The sequence below is a fragment of the Macrotis lagotis genome, chromosome 1 (assembly GCF_037893015.1).
Source record: "Macrotis lagotis isolate mMagLag1 chromosome 1, bilby.v1.9.chrom.fasta, whole genome shotgun sequence".
NCBI lineage: Eukaryota > Metazoa > Chordata > Mammalia > Peramelemorphia > Peramelidae > Macrotis > Macrotis lagotis.
This window is the reverse complement of record NC_133658.1, coordinates 321161514-321180782: the sequence shown is the minus strand read 5'-3', so window position 1 is coordinate 321180782 and position 19269 is coordinate 321161514. Positions and strand designations below refer to the sequence as shown.

At 35.6% G+C, this 19269-nt stretch overlaps 1 pseudogene; it reads left to right on the top strand.

The window, feature by feature from the left end:
* The first annotated feature begins 12997 nt into the window (after positions 1 to 12997).
* LOC141495744 (small ribosomal subunit protein eS24 pseudogene) lies at positions 12998 to 18318 on the top strand (annotated as a pseudogene).
* The last annotated feature ends 951 nt before the right edge of the window (positions 18319 to 19269 follow it).

The window sequence follows — 19269 nt, the reverse complement described above, 5'->3', positions numbered from 1 at the left end:
ATTCCCAGTAAGATCAGGGGTGAAACAAGGGTGCCCATTATCACCACTACTATTCAACATTGTATTAGAAATGCTAACATCAGCAATTAGAGAAGAAAAAGAAATTGAAGGAATTAGAATTGGGAAGGAAGAGACAAAACTCTCACTCACTCTTTGTAGATGACATGATGGTCTACCTAGAGAATCCCAAGAAATCATCCAAAAAACTACTGGAAACTATTAGCAATTTTAGCAAAGTTGCAGGGTAGAAAATAAACCTTCATAAATCCTCAACTTTTCTATATATGTCTAGCAAGATACAGCAGGAAGAGCTAGAAAGAGAAATTCCATTCAAAGTAACCTCAGACAATATAAAATACTTGGGAGTCTATTTGCCAAGACAGACTCAGAATCTTTTTTGAAAACAATTATAAAACACTTCTCACACAAATTAAATCAGATTTAAATAACTGGGCAAATATCAACTGCTCATGGATAGGTAGAGCTAATATAATAAAAATGACAATTCTACCAAAATTAAACTATCTGTTTAGTGCCCTACCAATCAAAATTCCAAAAAATTACTTTAATGAGTTAGAAAAATTGTAAGTAAATACATATGGAGAAATAAAAAGTCAAGAATTTCCAGGAGCTTAATGAAAAAAAGTGCAAAAGAAGGTGACTTAGCCTACCTGATCTAAAATTATATTATAAAGCATCAGTCATCAAAACTGTTTGGTATTGGCTAAGAAATAGAGTGGTGGACCAGTGGAATAGACTAGATGTAAAAGCAGGAGATGATTATAGTAATCTGCTGTTTGATAAACCCAAAGAGTCCAGCCATTGGGATAAAAACTCTCTCTGATAAAAACTTCTGGGATAATTGGAAGTTAGTATGGAAGAAACTTCGATTAGACCAACACCTTTACCAAGATAAGATCCAAATGGTTACAGGACTCAGACATAAAAAACAATACTATAAGCAAATTAGAAGATCAAGAACTAGTCTACCTGTCAGATCTATGGAAAGGGGAGCAGTTTATGACTAAGGAAAAGTTGGAAAACATCACCAAAAACCAATTAGATGATTTCAATTGCATTAAATTAAAAAGCTTTTGCACAGATAAAACCAATGTAACCAAGATCAAAAGAAATGTAGTAAATTGGAAAACAATCTTTACAACTAATGATTCTGACAAAGGACTCATTTCTAAAATATACAGAGAACTGAGTCATATTTTTAAAACAAAAAGGCATTCCCCAATTGACAAATGGTCAAAGGATATGCAAAGGCAATTTACAGATGAGGACATCAAAGTAATTCATAGCCATACGAAAAAATGCTCTAAATCATTAATTATTAGAGAAACACAAATTAAAGCTTCTCTGAGGTACCACCTCACACCTCTCAGATTGGCCAATATGACCAAAAAGGATAATTATCATTGTTGGAAGGGTTGTGGGAAATTTTGGACACTATTACACTACTGGTGGAGCTGGGAACTAACCCAACCCTTCTGGAGAGCTATTTGGAACTCCGCCCAAAGGGCAACAAAAATGTGCATACCCTTTGACCCAGCAATACCACTCACTACTGGGTCTATATCCTGAAAAGATGATGAAAAAGGGTAAAAATATTACTTGTACAAAAATATTTATAGCAGCCCTGTTTGTGGTGGCAAAGAACTGGAAATCAAGTAAATGTCCTTCAACTGGGGTATGGCTTAGCAAACTGTATGTCATGGAATACTATTGTTTTATTAGAAACCAGGAGGGACAGGATTTCAGGGAAGTCTGGAGGGATTTGCATGAACTGATGCTGAGTGAGATGAGCAGAACCAGAAAAACACTGTATACCCTAACAGCAACATGGGAGTGATGATCAATCTTGAAGGACTTGCTCATTCCATCAGTACAACAATTGGGAACAATTTTGGGCTGTCTGCAAAGGAGAGTGCCATCTGTATACAGATAAGGAGCTGTGGAGTTTAAATAAAGTTCAAGGACTATTCCCTTTAATTAGACAAAAACAGATACCTTATTGTCTGATCTTGTTACCTCTTAGATTTCTTGTCTCTTCTTTAAGGATATAATTTCTCTCTCATCACGCCCAATTTAGATCAAGGTACAACATGGAAACAAAGTAAAGATTGACAGATTGCTTTCTGGGGGGAGGGAGAGGAAAGTAAGATGGGGGGATTGTAAAACTCAAATAGTATTTTTAATAAAAATACATTTAAAAAAAGAAATTTATACTTAAAAAAAACTAAGTTTTTAGTTGAGTCTTTGGGATTTTCCAAGTTTATCATCTTATTGTCCGCAAAAAGAGATAGTTTTATTACCTCATTCCCTAATCTGATTCCTATTATTTCTTTTTCTTTTCTTATTTCTATTGCTATGCTAGGATTTCCATTATGATTTTGAATAATATCAATATCAATTAGCATATCTTATTGGGAAAACTTCAAGTTTATCCCAATTACAAATATTTGCTGATGGTTTTAGATAATTTTTAATCAATTTAAGGAAAAATCCATTTATACCAAAATTTCAAAAGTTTTTAATAGAAATGAGTATTGAACTCTAGTCAAAAGGTTCTTTAGTCTATCGATAAAATCATTGTTTAGCTTTAATTATTAATGTGGTCAATTATGTTAATAGTTTTCCTTATGTTAACCATTCCTGAATTCCTGGTATAAATTCTGCTTGGTCATAGTATATAATCTTTGTAATATCTTATTGCAATATGTTTTGTAACATAATATTGCAATAGTTCTTATATAGGATTTTGCATCCATATCATTGATCCCTTTTTTGTCTGCTTTTCCAAATAATTTTTTTAAATAATGAAATAATAATGTTTAAGTATTTCATAGAATTAAGTATTTCATAAATTAAGTATTTCATAAATTCATCTGGTCCTGGTGCTTTTCTCTTAGGAAGAACATTTATAGCCTCTTCAATTTCTTATTCTACAATTGGTCTCTTTAGATAGTTTATTTTGTTTTTTTTGCAAATCTAGGTAATATATATCTTTGCAAATATTCTTCCATTTAACTTAAATTGTTAAATTTATTGGCACAGTGTTGTGTTAAATAAGTCCTTGTAATTCCTTTAATTTCATCTTCACTGATATTAGGTATTTGATTTTCTTCTTTTTTAATCAAATTAACCATATTTGTTTTTTCAAAAAACCAAGTTCTAGTTTTATTATTAACTCAATGGGTTTTTACTCTTAATTTTATTAGTCTCACCTTTAACTTTTAGGATTTCCAATTTAGTGTTTGAGGATTTTTAATTTATTCTTTTTCTATTTTTTAATTATATACCCAATTCATCAGTATGCTCTTTCTCTATTTTATTAATGCAAGTATTAAAGATATAAATTTTCTTCCAATCACTGCTTTTGTGTATCCCATAGGTTGTGATATGTCTTATTATTGTCATTCTCTTGAATGAAATTGTTGCTTATTTATTTGATTTGTCCTTTAATTCACTTGCTTTAAGATTAGATTGTTTAATCCCAATTAGTTTTTAATCTAGTTTCATTTCATTATGATCTGAAAAGGATATTTTTAATATTTTTACTTTTCTAATTTTTAACTGTAAATTTTTTATATACTAAAATATGATAAATCTTTGTAAAGGTACCATGAACTGCTGAGAAAAAGTATTTCATTCTTTTTTAATTCAGTTATCCTCACATATTTATCATACCCATCATATTATATCTAAAATTCTGTTCACTTCCTTAACTTCTTTCTTATTTATTTTTGTCTCTATTTATATGGTTTTTGAGAGGGGAAAATTAAAGTTCTCTATTATTATAGACCTGTGAGAGAAAATTGGGGGTGGAGCCAAGATGGTGGCAGGAGAAAAGCCTCTCCTAGGTGACTCTCTCCAAAATATTTCAAAAACCTTAAAGTTATGACTCTAAATAAATTTTCAAGAGATGGAACCCACAGAAATATCCAGTGAAACAACTCTTCAGCCCAAGGTAACCTGGAAAATTGGGGGGAAAACTCTATTCCATGGGGTTAGAGGGGCAGCCCCACCAGAGTGAAGAAACTGCAGCCTCCCAGGAATAGCCCCAGGGTACCTGGGAGCCGTGACTCCTGGCAGCAGAAGCATTTTCCTGACCTGCACCCCAGGGATCACAAAGTACAACTTGGAAGATCAGCAGGGAGACCTCTACCAGAGCAAGTGCGAAGCCCAGGCCCTCAGCCTGGCCACAGCACTCAGCATGCCCAGATCCAGGAAACAGAAGCAAGGTCATGGAGCCAGCAAGCAGGAGCCTCTAGGTAGCTGCACCCTGGGTGCTCAGCCCACCAAAGGTAAGGGAGTGGAGGGAGAATTCTGAGGTCTGTCCTCTGTCCCTAGAACAGAACTCTAGGGCTCTGACCACATTCAGATCCTAATCACAGTCTAGGCCCCCCCCATATAACAGGGACCCCCCCCTCAGCCCTGTGGCAGAGGGGTGCATTTGTGGTCATTCACAGACCAAGAGAGAAGATAGAGCCTTACTCATACACTGAGGTACTTGTAGGGGTCTCCCAATAAAACTCAAAAGCTCAGGAAGCACCTTAAAACCAGGCATAGGCTGGGGAAATGAGAAAAACAGAAAAAAAAAAGGCAACAAACCCTTGACAAATACTTTGGAGGATCAAAATACTCAATCTGAAGATGAGAAAGTACAAGCTTCTGCATCTAAAGACTCCAAGAAAAATAGAAGTTGGGCTCAGGTTATGACAGAGCTCAAAAAAAGATTTTTAAAATCAAGTAAGGGAGATAGAAGAAAAATTGGGAAAAGAAATGAGAGAGATGCAGGAAAAACATGAAGTCAGCAGTTTAGTCAAGGAGATCCAAAAATTGCCGAAGAAAATAACATGTTAAAAACCAGCATAGGACAAATGAATAAAACAGTTGAAAAAGTTATTGAGGAGAAGAATGCTTTAAAAAGCAGAATGGGCCAGATGGAAAAGGAGATAAGAAAGCTTTCTGAGGAAAACAAATCCTTCAGATGTAAAATGGATCTAAAGGAAGCTGATGGCTTTATGAGAAATCAAGACACAATACTTTAACATCAAAGGCATGAAAAATTAGAAGAAAATGTGAAACGTCTCATTGAAAAAAAAAACAACTGACCTAGAAAACAGATTCAGGAAAGATAATTTGAAAATTATTGGGATACCTGAAAGTCATGATCAAGAAAAGACACTTGACCTCACTTTTAAAGAATTCCTACAGGAAACTTGCCCTGATATCCTAGAAGCAGAGGCAAAATAGAAATTGAGAGAATACAACAATCTCCCCTGAAAAGAGATCCCCAAAAAAAACCTCCAGGAATATTATAGCCAAGTTCCAGAACTCACAAGTCAAAGAGAAAATATTACAAGCAGCCAGAAGGATACAATTCAAATATCATGGAGCTGCAGTCGGGATCACACAGGACTTAGCAGCAACTACATTAAGGGCTTGTAGGGCTTGGAATATAATATTCCAGAAGGCAAAAGAGCTTGGGATGCAACCAAAAATCAACTACCCAGCAAAACTGAACATCCTCTTCCAGGGGAAAAGATAGACTTTCAATGAAACAAGTGAATTTCAAATGTTCCTGTCAAAATGACCAGAGATGAGCAGAAAGTTTGATCTTCAAATATAGGACTCAGGTGAAGTGTAGAGAGCAGAGGAGAAAGGTAAATTATGATGGATTTAATGATGATGAACTACATGTATTCCTGCATAGAAAAATGATACTGATAATACTCATATGAACCATCACATTTAATAGAGTAGGTAGAAGGAGCTTTTATGGATGAAGCACAGGAGACAGCTGAATTTGAAGATATAATATATTGTAAAAATGGAGTCAATGGCTAAAAGGGAAATGTATGAGGAGTAAGAGAAAGGCGAGGTGAAATAGGCTAAGATATTTCATATAAAAGTTTTTTTTTGCAATGATTTGGAAGGGGGGAAGGCGAGGGGGAATAAGGGAACCACTCTCATCAGAAATGGCTCAGAGAGGAAACAGAACACACACTCAATGGGGTATAAAAATCTAGGGTAAAAAGGAGAGAAGGGGGACAGGAGGAAGAGGGGGATGTGGATGATAGAGGAAATAGTAGATCACAGGGGAGAATAGTCAGATATAACACATTTTCTTTTTTACTTTTTGCAAGGTGCTGGTATTGGGTGGCCTATCCAGGACCACAGTGTCCAGGACCACAGTGGTTGCTGGATCTCTGGAGTGCTATGTGGGCTTGGGACCTCTTGACCACAGGGGCCAGTGTTCTGTCCACTGCACCACTCAGCTACCCTACAACACATTTTAGAAGGTGGACAGAGTGAAAGGAGAGAGAAAAAATAATATATGGTAGTGGGGAAGAATGGATGGAGGGAATTGCAATCAGCAACAACAACTGTGGAAAAATTTGGAAGTAACTTCTGTGATGGACTTATGATAAAGAATGTGATCCTTGGGGCGGCTAGGTGACACAGTGGATAGAGCACCAGCCTTGGAGTCAGGAGTACCTGAGTTCAAATCCGGCCTCGGACACTTTCTAATTACCTAGCTGTGTGGCTTTGGGCAAGTCACTTAACCCCATTGCCTTGCAAAAACCTAAAAAAAGAAAATTTAAAAAATTAGAAAAAAGAATGTGATCCACCCGAGACAGAGTTGATAGTATCAGAACACAGACTGAAACACATTTTTTTCTCTTTCTTTTACTTTATTTCTCATGAGGGTCTCTATTTTTTGTGGGGGAGGCGGTATTATGTTTGCTCTTAAACAAGAATATTTCAGCAATGTATAAATAAAGTCATATTTTAAAAAGAAAGAAAGAAACCAGGAGGGATGGGAATTCAGGGAAGCATGGAGGGATTTGCATGAATTAGTGCTGAACAGGATGAGTGGAACCAGGAGAACTTTGTGCACCCTAACAGCAACATGGGGGTGGATCAATATCTTTGATGGATTTGCTCATTCCATCAGTGCAACAATCAGAGACAATTTTGGGCTATCTGCAATGGAGAATACCATCTGTATCCAGAGAAAGAATGGTGAAATTTGAACAAAGACCAAAGACTATTACCTTCAATCTTATTATGTAATTTTGCTATCTCTTATACTTTATTTTTCTTCCTTAAGGATATGATTTCTCTCTCATCACATTTGACTTAGATCAATGCATACCATGGAAACAATGTAAAGACTAACAGACTGCCTTTTGTGGGGGGGAGGGGGAGGGAAGCAAGAAGAGCAGTAAATTTGTAAAATTCAAACTAAATAAAATCTTTCAAAAAAATTATTATAGAACTATCTCCATCTTCAATTCATTTAACTTTTCTTTTGAAAATTTAAATGTTATATCATTGAGGCATCCAGGTTCAGAATTGATATTGTTTCATTATCTACACCTTTAATCAAAATGTTATTTCTCTGTTTATCTTTTTTAATTAAATCTATTTTAGTCATAATTTTGTCTAAGATTATAATTGCTACTGTGCCTTTTTTAAATCAGCTAAAGCATAATAAAGTCTATTCCACTTTAACTATGTGTGTAAATGTTTCTTGTAAGCAATATATTATTGGGGTGGCTAGGTGGCACAATGGATAGAGCACCGGCCCTGGAGTCAGGAGTACGTTCAAATCTGGCCTCAGACACTTAATTACCTAGCTGTGTGGCCTTGGGCAAGCTACTTAACCCTATTGCCCTGCAAAAAAATAAAAATAAAATAAAAAATAAAAAAGCAATATGCTATTATATTCTAATTTTTAATACATTCTGCTATTCATTTTTGTTTAATAGGTGAGTTCATCCCATTCACATTTAATGTTTTTATTACTATTTGTGAATTTCCTGCCATTTTATTTTTTCCCATTCTTTCTTCTTAGCCTCTCTTTTTTTCCCTATCATTTTTCTTCTCCCCTTACCTTCTTATTCCTTATTCTACTGTCTTAAAAATAGAAAGGTAGATCAATGGAATAGAGTAGACATACAATTTACAGCAGCAAATAAACATAATGACCAAGAGAGCCCAAATAGATAATAAAAGAGACTGGCTGCATCAAAAATAACAACCAAAAATATAGTAATATGCTCTACAGAGACAATGCCGTAGAAAAGTCACAGAAAAGTAACAGAGAATAGCAAACTGGCATCAGTAGAGGAATTAGCAGATCATATGTCAAAAATATGCTGACAGTCAAAATTGTGCTCTGGACACACATTTTATTATATATGTGTTATGAGTATGTGTGTCCTAACTTATTATTCATGTGATAACCTGTGGATGGCACCCATGAGTGCATTGGAAGCTTGTCTTTTCTTGTGATTTTGTATGATAGCTTATTAAATGTCTTTTGTTTTTAATTAAGGTATTCTATGGATGACTAATGGAAACATAAGTGGTTTTAGATAGTTGTAAATGGACACTATCTATAAAGTGCTTTGAATCTGAAATAATTTTTCCATGAGTCTATGTTTAAAGTTATGACATTGAATAAACATAAAAGCAGGTTTTAAACAACTTATGGACTGTTATCTAAATGACTAGACTTTCTTATACAAGTAAAAGAGTAAATTTTGTGTTCTATTTCCATTATTTCAATTGTTCATGGTCTGGTCTGGTAAGCCAAGCGCACCAGGGACTGCTTTTCAAATTCCATTTTTTTTAACAGAGAAAGATAGTAGCTGCAATCAAGAGGCCAGAGAAAGGTAAGAGCTTAGTTTTTTGACAGTAGGAGTTTCAGAGACTAGGGGAAGAGAACAAGGAAATCCCAACTTGGAGGGAAGCAAACAAAAAATTAGTACAAAGACAAGATACTAAGAGAAATCTCCAAATCCAAATAGGAAAAAAAAAAGCAATAAAAAAATCTAAATAGAAGACCAAAAATTGGGAATCTGAAATCAAAGAAAAGTAGATAGTCAGATGGAAATGACTTTGGAAATCATACTGTCACTTGGCACTCATATTGAGATATAATTTTAATTGAACATGATTAATTCAGAGATTTGTTCTGCTTGACTATACATATTTGTAACAGATTTGTAAGATAAAATTTCGGGTTTATTGCTTTCTCAATTGGTGGTGAAGGAAAAGAAGACTGAAAAGTGTTTTAGACTGGAGAAAAGGCATGTCATAATATTTCTAGAGAAACTAAAAGGGAGGATTTAAAAAAAAACATTTCTAAGGGTGTTGATCAACCTTAATGGACTTGCTCATTACATCAGTGCAGTCAGGCACAATTTTGGGGAATCTGCGATGAAGAATAACATCTGTATCCAGAGAAAGAATTGTGGAGTTTAAACAAAAACAAAAGACTTACCTTTAATTTTTAAAAAAATTATCTTATTATGTAATTTTGCTATCTCTTACACTTTATTTTTTTTTCCTTAAGGATATGATTTCTCTCTCAATACATTCAACTTAGATCACTATATACCATGGAAACAATGTAAAGACTAACAAACAGACTGCCTTCTGTGGGGGGAGGGAAACGAGGGAAACGAGATTAGGGGAAAAAATTGTAATATTCAAAATAAATAAATAAATAAATTTAATTAAAAGAAAAAAACATGTTTCCACAGTTAATAGTTAAAGAAAAATATTTTAAAATAAAGATTTGAAATGCAATGTACCTTAAATATGGTTCATAAAGTTATTTTTGATGGTATTAAATTATAAGTTTTATTTAAAGTATAATATCATTTTAAATTATATTGTCATCTATCTATATATATGACCTTTTTGTTTCAATTTTTATCCTCTTAACAGTTTCTATTTGTATTTAATGCTCATTCTTAATGATATGAACTCTTATAGTCAATATCTAGTTCATTTTTTCCTTTTATCTAGCAATTATTATCATCTTCAATTCTATTGTCTCTTTTTTTTTTAGGTTTTTGCAAGGCAAATGGGGTTAAGTAGCTTGCCCAAAGCCACACAGCTAGGTAATTATTAATTGTCTGAGGTTGGATTTGAACTCAGATACTCCTGACTCCAGGGCCTGTACTCTATCCACTTGTGCCACCTAGTCGCCCCTCTATAGTCTTTCTTGTAAAAATTTCTTTAGACTTCAGAGTTGAAGTTACTCACATATAGTTATATAAGAGGTCAGGGATTTGATGGAGAATAGAAGACTAAAATCAGACAACTTTATGTGGCATTGTCAAGAACCCCAATGATACTTTTTTTTTTCACTGCCTTGACTTGTTGCATAAAATCTAGAAATCTTACAAATGATACCAGGAGGCCACATTACTGCTGCCCACAACACTTCCAAGTGCAACCCAACCAGATTAAAATATACTTGAGAAATAATTAACAAAATAAATAAAAGTACCATACAACACAGATAATGTTAATATATTGTTTTCTTTTGGGTTTTTTTTTCTTTTTAGTTTTTTGCAAGGCAAAGGTTAAGTGGTTTGCCCAAGGACACACAGCTAGTTAATTATTAAGTGTCTGAGGCCAAATCTGAACTCAGACACTCCTGACTCCAGGGCTGGTGCTCTATCCACTACCCCACCTAGCCGCCCCTAATATATTGTTTTCTTTCTTTTTTTTTTTAGGGTTTTTTTTTTGTAAGGCAATGGGGTTAAGTGGCTTGCCCAAGGCCACATAGCTAATAATATATTGTTTTCTAAGTCAAAATGCAGGGATCCTTAGCAATGTTTTAGTGTCCTCCCTTTCTTTTTGAGTTTGACACTACTGATGCAAAATATGCATCTTTATTTCTTGAAAGAAATTAGTGTCAATGTAATAATTTTCACTTATTACAATCATAATAAAATAAGGAACATTTCTCATTTGAAACTGTATTAATTAAAATAATGCATGAAATAATCCATTTTCAGACATTACATTGTAATGAACTGCATCTATAAATAATACTAAAAACATCTAGATGGCACAGTGAATAGAATGCTGGACTTAGAGACAGGAAGAGCTAGGTTCAAATCCAGCCTCATATACTAGCTAATGTGAGCTTGGTTAACTTCAGTTTCCTCATCTATAAAATGGGAATAATAATTAGCACCTACCTTGTTGGGTTATTGTAAGGATCAAATAAGATAAAGATAGTATTTGTTAATTACTTAGTATAACATCTGACCTATTACTACATAGCTACTATTATTATTATTTTATTAGCTAGCTATTATCATTATTTAGCCATGTTCACTGCAAACAGGCTTTACCAAACATGTTTGACAAGGGACATCACTAACAATGTGGTAATTAAAAAGGTTCAAGAGACAAAATTTCAAGGGCAGCTAGGTGGTGCAGTGGATAAAGCACCGGCCCTGGAGTCAGGAGTACCTGGGTTCAAATCCGGGCTCAGACACTTAATAATTACCTAGCTGTGTGGCCTTGGGCAAGCCACTTAACCCCATTTGCCTTGCAAAATCCTAAAAAAACAAAAATAAAAGAGATAAAATTTCTGGGTAATTTAATCATTTTATTAATAAGGCCAGCACATTTATCAATAAAAGAATGGTCCACTGTGCTACCTAGCTGCCCCTTAATATTTCTTTTTTAAAAATTTTTTTATTTATTTAAGGCAATAGGGTTAAGTGACTTGACCAAGGTCACACAATTAGGCAATTGATTAAGAGTCCAAGGCCATGTTTGAACTCAGATCCTCCTGACTCCAGGGGCCAGTACTCTATCCATTGTACCACCTAGCTGCCCCTTGATGATATCTCTAAATTAATTTGCCTAAATCACTTGGGCAAGTGATTTTTTTTAAATGAAGTGTAAATAAGTCACAGCTCATGGAACTCTCATTGTCAAAGTCCTCAAGATATTCCTCCTGTAACATTTTGCTGGGACCATTGTGGAAATCTAGTTTATCTAGTTTATCCTCAATTCTCAGTGTAGACACTGACACCAGACACTGCTATTCTGGATGAATTGCTCAGATACTGATTTTTTTTTTAAAGAACAAAAGGAAAAAAACTAAATCATTTAGGTCTCCAAAATTCATAAAATCTTCCTCTAAGGGGGGGTGGGGCTAGGTGGCAAAATGGATAGAGCACCAGCCCTGGAGTCCTGAGTACCTAAGTTCAAATCCAGCCTCAAACAATAATTACCTAACTGTGTGGCCTTGGGCAAGCCACTTAACCCCATTGCCTTGCAAAAAAACCCTAAAAAAAATATCTTCCTCTATATACAATATGGAGGAAGGCCGAAACCTAAACTGTCAATCTTCTCCCTGCTCGCAAGTGATTCCTATCCACAGACTTGACCGAAACAACCTCTACCACTAAGATGTTAAATATTTAAATACTCAGCTCCAAAATAACTTACTAGTTCTATAGAAGCCCCTTAGGGAATTACCAGGCTTTTTCAACTAATACAAATATACTTCCTGTACAAAATCACTCCATTTCATTGAATGATTTTCAAGAACTTCAAAACTGATCAAGGCTTTTTCTCACCTAATCTATTTTTTTATTTTTGGTTTGTTTTTTTGCAAGGCAGTGGGGTTAAGTGACTTGTCCAAGTCACACAGCTAAGTAAGTGCTAACTATCTGAGGCCACTTTTGAACTCAGGTCCCCCTGACTCCAGGGCTGGTGCTATATCCATTGCACCACCAAGCTGCCCCTTTTGCACTTAATCTAAACCTTTAATTGATTGATTCATTCAGTAGAGATCTTATCTGGTTAAAGTATCTTTACACAGTAGTTATTTTAGTAGTTACTGTAGTTAAGTGGGATGGGTTGACTTGTGGATTGATAGATTCACCAAATCTCTATCCTTATACATATATAAGCTCATACAAAGTTCATATAACACAGATATGTTAACCTTAGTGGGGTAAACATCAGAACCTGGACCTTTCTTGGACCAAGAAAGATCTCATGCAATAAGTTGTTCTTGATTTTACTTCTAATGGAAAATATCAGTTCCAGGAGATAGATATGAGGAGGGAAAAGGGTCCATGCACATGGGACAGCAAGTGTGAAAGCATGGAGACAGGAGGTCATGGAAGGAGAACAATGAGAAGGCAGTATGGCTGGGCCAGAGAGTACACAGAGGAAAGGAATGTATAATAAAGCCAAAAAGGGGCAGTGGGATCAGATTGTAGAGGACTTTAAATGCCCAGCAGAGGAGTTTATATTTTATTCTAAAAATGATAAAGAACCACTGGAGATTATTGAGCTGGTGGGTAACATGGTCAGACCTACACAAGATTTTACACTATAATTTTTACTGAACACACTGCAAATATTCCCTTTCAACCAATCTGAGGTGGGGCAGCATCACCTGTTGTACTTTTGTGTAAGACTTCATTTTGTTGATTTTTTTATTTTCATAGATTTTTAAATTATCTTTTGTGCTTTTAAAGTACCAAATAAAAGGAAATACTTTAAAAGCATAAAAGATAATGTAAAAAATCTACCAAAATAAAAAATCAGCAAAATGAAGTCTTGCTACCATAAGAAATATTATAATGCTATTTAAAAAGCTCAAATTTGAGAATCAAGTACAAGTGGAAAAAATGACATTCTTAGCCACCCCAAAAAGTGACATTCTAAGACACATCTCAAAAGGATTAAACAGCATATTTAAAGGTCTAAAGCAAAAAATAAATAAATGATGGAAATGATCATTAAAAGCAAGTTAAAAAAAGAGCTTCTGGAAATTATAAAATCATGGGATGCATGATTTAATTAAAAGATATCCACCCAAAAAAAAGAAAAGATCAGGAGGAAATAATAAAATGAAGATCCAACATCAAGAATATAATTGTGAATTTAAAGAACAAGTAGGTAGAATCAACAAGATTTGTACAAATGATTGGATATAGAGAATGAATACAATTTCTCATGATTTCAATTTGGAATCATGCAAGAAAAGTGAGCTATCTACACCCTTTGATCCAGAAATCTCATCACTGGGTATATAACTTCAAGTAAGTAAAAGACAAAAACAAAGGTCCAATATGGGATATCATAACTTTCATAGCAGCATTCTTTGTGGTTCAAAAAACAGTAAACTTTGAGGGAATAACAAACCTAAGTCATATTAATAGAATTGTATATTCTTGCAAAATAAGATGTGACAAATATGAAGAGTTCATAAAAAAAATAAGATCTGTGAACTGTGCCAAAGTGAAATAAGCAGACACAAAAGAACAATGGACACAATAATTATAAGAAGGGAAATGAAAAGATCGCTAAAGGAAACTGAACTGAGTAACTGAAACATTTGATTAAGGTTAAAAAGAACATCGTGCAGAAAGCAATACCCTACTCAGACAGGGTATTGCTTACTTTACCAAGTATAGTCACTAAGTTTTTGCTTAATTATATATATTTGTCACAATGAAGGTTATCAATAGGAGAAAGAGTTGAAATAGCGAAAGGAATCAATAAAAAGATTTTAAAATGTATTGATTTGCTACCTGTATAGAAGATGCATTGGAGGGGTGGCTAGGTGGCACAGTGGATAGAGCACTGATCCTGGAGTCAGGAGTACCTGAGTTCAAATCCAACCTCAGGCACACCTAGCTGTGTGGCCTTGGGCAAGCCACTTAACCCCATTGCCTTGCAAAAAAAAGGGGGAAAAAAAAGAAAACGAAGATGCACTGGAGAGGGAGAATCATTAGGAGATTTTTACAATAGTTCAAGAGAGAGGTGATGAATCCTGAATTAGACCAGTAACTTTGTGAATTAAAAGAATGAATGTTTGAGATAGCTTGAATCAACAAAATTTTTGCAACTGACTGAATATTCCTTCATAAACATGAGGGAAGGGGAAGACTTTAGGTAAGATTGCAAACCTGGGTGGTCAAATAATAATTATTATTATTATATATGTGTATATATGAATACACAGACAAATAACATATGTGTGTTGAGTAGATGTATATATTCAGTATTTTAAACACTATGTAAATCAACCTGAATTAAAAATTTTTGCCAATATAGCAAAAGTTATGATCTTTAACTGAGGCAAGGGAGTCGGGCTCAAGGGCTCAAGTGCTGTAGTGTCCCAGGACAGGTTGGGAACAAGGTTCATATAGAGTACCAGGGCGGAGGTAGAGGAGTACAATTCTTGAACAGCTCAGCTGCTAGTGTGGAACATTTCACAGTTTTACAAGGTGAGTTGTTTTGCACAACAACCAAAAATCTAGAGACTAGTTTGGGAATCTCCATAGGGAGAGTTAAATATTTGCAAAATAGTGAGAGACTCAGGTGAGGTGAGAGGGCAACAGCAATCCCTTTGTCCTGGGCATAGGGACAAGGTCTGCTACAATTTGAAAAAAAGGGTATTTGAAGAAAGGGTAAATTTTGGGGAAAAATAATCATTTCTCATTTATATTTTGGACATAATGAATTTGAAATACCAATGTAACATCCATGTTTAGACGCTCGGCACGTAGTTATTGATGTTCAGGGAAAAAAAGATTAGAACTGGATATATAAATTTGGGAGGCATCTTCCTAAATATAGGCTGAAAAAGAAACTGATCCATAATAAAGCTTTGAGGGACACCTACTCTTTGAGAAGCATTTCAGCACAGTGGTTACAACACCGGACTTGAAGTCAGGAAACCTGGATTCAAATTCATCTTAGGTAATGGGGATCTCCATGAGTTTGGCCTTAAAAAAAATAATTAGAATAAATATATGTTAACCATCAGAATTTGTCTAATAAGGGACAAACATTAACTTCCAGGGCTTAGACTAAAGAAAGAGCAAAACAGAATAAGGTAAACATACATGCTTATTAATATTTCTCTAAACTCACTGAATATGTAGATATGCATGGGGAACCCAGCCAGAGAACCAGTCCTCCAACATGGAATCTTGGAGCTGGTTCTTTATACATTCCTCTATCAGAAGGCAGGATCTGAAAAATTACTACTCCATCAAGAAAGTGGCCCTCAACTTAGGATAGGATTGGATATCAGACATACCTGCTATGGAGGTATATCTAGGACATGCCAAGAGGGATGTTTTCTCCCAAACCCAGGACCTTTGTGCCTTATCCAGTTATATTTTGTAAAGTACGGGATATATTTTAACTCTTAATATCCCATTTGTGGTCATGAGAATTGGTATTGTAATCCAGGCTCCTTTGAGTCATTGTTGTAAAGAAAATTTATGAAAATTTGGCAAGAACTTCATGGTGTCTTTTCTGGAAATAATCCTTTAGACAAAAATCTCTCTCTCTCTCTCTCTCTCTCTCTCTCTCTCTCTCTCTCTCTCTCTCTCTCTCTCTCTCTCCACACACACACACACACACACACACACACACACACACAAACAAAATAAATGTGGATGAGAACCAAGGTTCTCTGATCTTCTGACCTGACCCAGAGCTGATTCCACTTTTGCCCTTGCTTCTGTTTTTAGGTTCTGTTGCTTATCCCCATGTGACATCTACTCAGCAAGTCTCTCCATCCTCCCAGACCTCCACTTCTTCACAGTTAGAATGAGAGGTTGGAGTCCAGGACCTCCAAGTCCTCTTCCAGTTCAACATAAGATAATATTTTTTAAAAGTACCTAACAAATGGCCTGACACAAAGTAAGTGTTTAATAGGTGTTTGCTCACTTCTCTTTCAGCTCTATTATTATTCAAAGGACATTAAAGCATGTACCATGAGGGAATGAGACACAATTTAAAAAAAAAAAAAAAGAGCATTGACTATGGAGTCAGAAGGCCTGGGTACCAACCTCACATCTATCACTTATTAGGTATGTGACTCTGGGCAAGTCACTTTTCCTGTCTGGGACTCAGTGATCTCCTGTAACACAAGCAGAATTGGACCTGATAACTCCTAAAGTTCACTAATCCTAGATGAACTGATAATAAAATAAAATAAGAACAAAAAAATATTATGCAGAATGCCTATGATAACATAAAAGGGTCAAAAAACAATAGAACATTGAAAACTGAATGCTTCCAAATTATAATGACCAAATTAGATCCCAAAGAAGTAATAGAAGGGGAAAAATAACCTCTTCTTATTTGTTTGCAGTGGTGGGGAATTATAAGGATGAGACAATATTACATCAAGCTTTCTTTCAACAACCCCTTTTGTTGAAATGAAATCTATCTCCCCTACATATCCCACTATTTCTAGTCCTAGCCCACTTCTTTTGAAGCAAAAGAGAATTTTGAAAAAGTATATTTCCAAATCCAAATTTATGGAGGTTTCACCATTATTTATGAGGTTTCAAAGTAGTGACTGAGTTGCCTAGACCAGGTGGCTCAATGGACTTGAGGCAAAGAAACCTAACTTCAAATCTTCCTTCAGACGCTTACTGCCTGTGTGACACCAGGAAATCATTTAACCTTTCTCATCCACAGTTTTCTCACTCACCATTAAAATTGAGCTAATAACCTCTTAGGAAAAGAATTAAATTATATAAGATATGAAAAGCACTTATAAATCTTAGATAATAACTATGCAAATGCTAACTGCTGCTGATCCTTGGTTGGGTTTTGTTTTGGGGTTTGTTTTTTTTTTTTGGTGTTGTTGTTAGGAGCAGCTAGGTGGTACAGTGGATAGAACACTGATCTTGGAGTCAATGGGACCTGAGTTCAAATCCAGCCTCAGACACCTGTGTGACCTTAAGGAAGTCATTTAACCCTGATTGCCTCACATGCAGGGCCATCTCCAGTCATTCTGATCCAAATCTGGCTACCGGACTCAGATGGCTCTGGAGGAGAAAGTGAGGTTGGTGACTTAGCACAGCACCCCCACCACACACACTCAAATACAATTCAATTGCTTATCATAGTATCACCTCTCTGCTGCCATGATCTTCTTCAAGAATAAAGGACGAGGCTTTTCCCTCTCCTGCTGCTCAAGGAGCCGGCCGCCACCGTGAGTGACACAGTAACCATCAGAACCAGGAAGTTCATGACAGACTTCTTCAGCAAAAACAAAGGGTTATAGATGTCCTTCATCCTGGCAAGGCCACAGTACCTAAGACTGAAATACGAGAAAAACTGGCCAAGATGTATAAGACAACTCCAGATGTCGTTTTTGTTTTTGGATTCAGAACCCATTTTGGTGGTGGCAAAACAACAGGCTTTGGCATGATTTATGATTCCCTTGACTATGCAAAGAAAAATGAACCAAAGCACAGACTTGCAAGGCATGGTCTGTATGAGAAGAAAAAAACATCAAGAAAGCAGCGAAAGGAATGCAAGAACAGAATGAAGAAAGTGAGGGGCACTGCAAAGGCAAATGTGGGTGCTGGCAAAAAGTGAGCTGGAGATTTCATAACAGAAGGACTAAAAGACACTGTGGATGTTTATCTGTGAAGATAATTTGTATTTTTTCATCAGAGCGTAAATAAACTGTTAAAACTCTTTAATTTTCAAAAAAAAAAATAAAGGACGAGGGCGGCTAGGTGGTGCAGTGGATAAAGCACCAGCCCTGGAGTCAGGAGTACCTGAGTTCAAATCCAGCCTCAGACACTTAATAATTATCTAGCTGTATGGCCTTGGGCAAGCCACTGAACCCCATTTGCCTTGTGAAAGCCTAAAAAAAAAAAAAAAGAATAAAGGACAGGGTTGACTGGGTGGTGCAGTATATAGAGCACTGGCCCTGGAGTCAGGAGGACCTCAGTTCAAATCCGGCCTCAGACACTTAATAATTACCTAGCTGTGTGGCCTTGGGCAAGCCACTTAAACCCATTGCCTTAAATTTAAAAAAAATTAAAATTAAAAAAAAATTAAATGTAAATTAGTAATATTCATCTCCCAAGAGTTGTTCAAGTGTTTTGTGAAGTTCTGTGAAATCTTAAGAGAAAAAATAGCATTCTTGTGAATAAAATAATGATCTAGGAAAAAAAGAAAGACAAACATCATCATCATCATTTTTTTTTAGGCTTTTGCAAGGCAAACGGGGTTCAGTGGCTTGCCCAAGGCCACACAGCTAGGTAATTATTAAGTGTCTGAGGCCGGATTTCAACCCAGGTAACTCCTGACTCCAGGGCCGGTGCTTTATCCACTGCACCACCTAGATGCCCCCCATCATCATTATTATTATTAATGACCCTAGTTAGTCTTTCCCCAGGGTTTCAAGATAAGGGTTTCATTTTTTTTTTTTCTGTGAACTTTTTAAACTTGTGGCTACTGGCAGGTGTATCAGGGGAATGTTTCAGCATCACTTCCATGAGGTGCAGCATCACCTAGTGGTGATAGAGCAAAAGGTCCGAGATTGGTACAGCAGAAAGTCTCTGACTATTCACCCCACGTCCCTAGGACTGTAGTGAGAATTTAAGGGACTGAGAAGCTACCAACACACAAACACATACA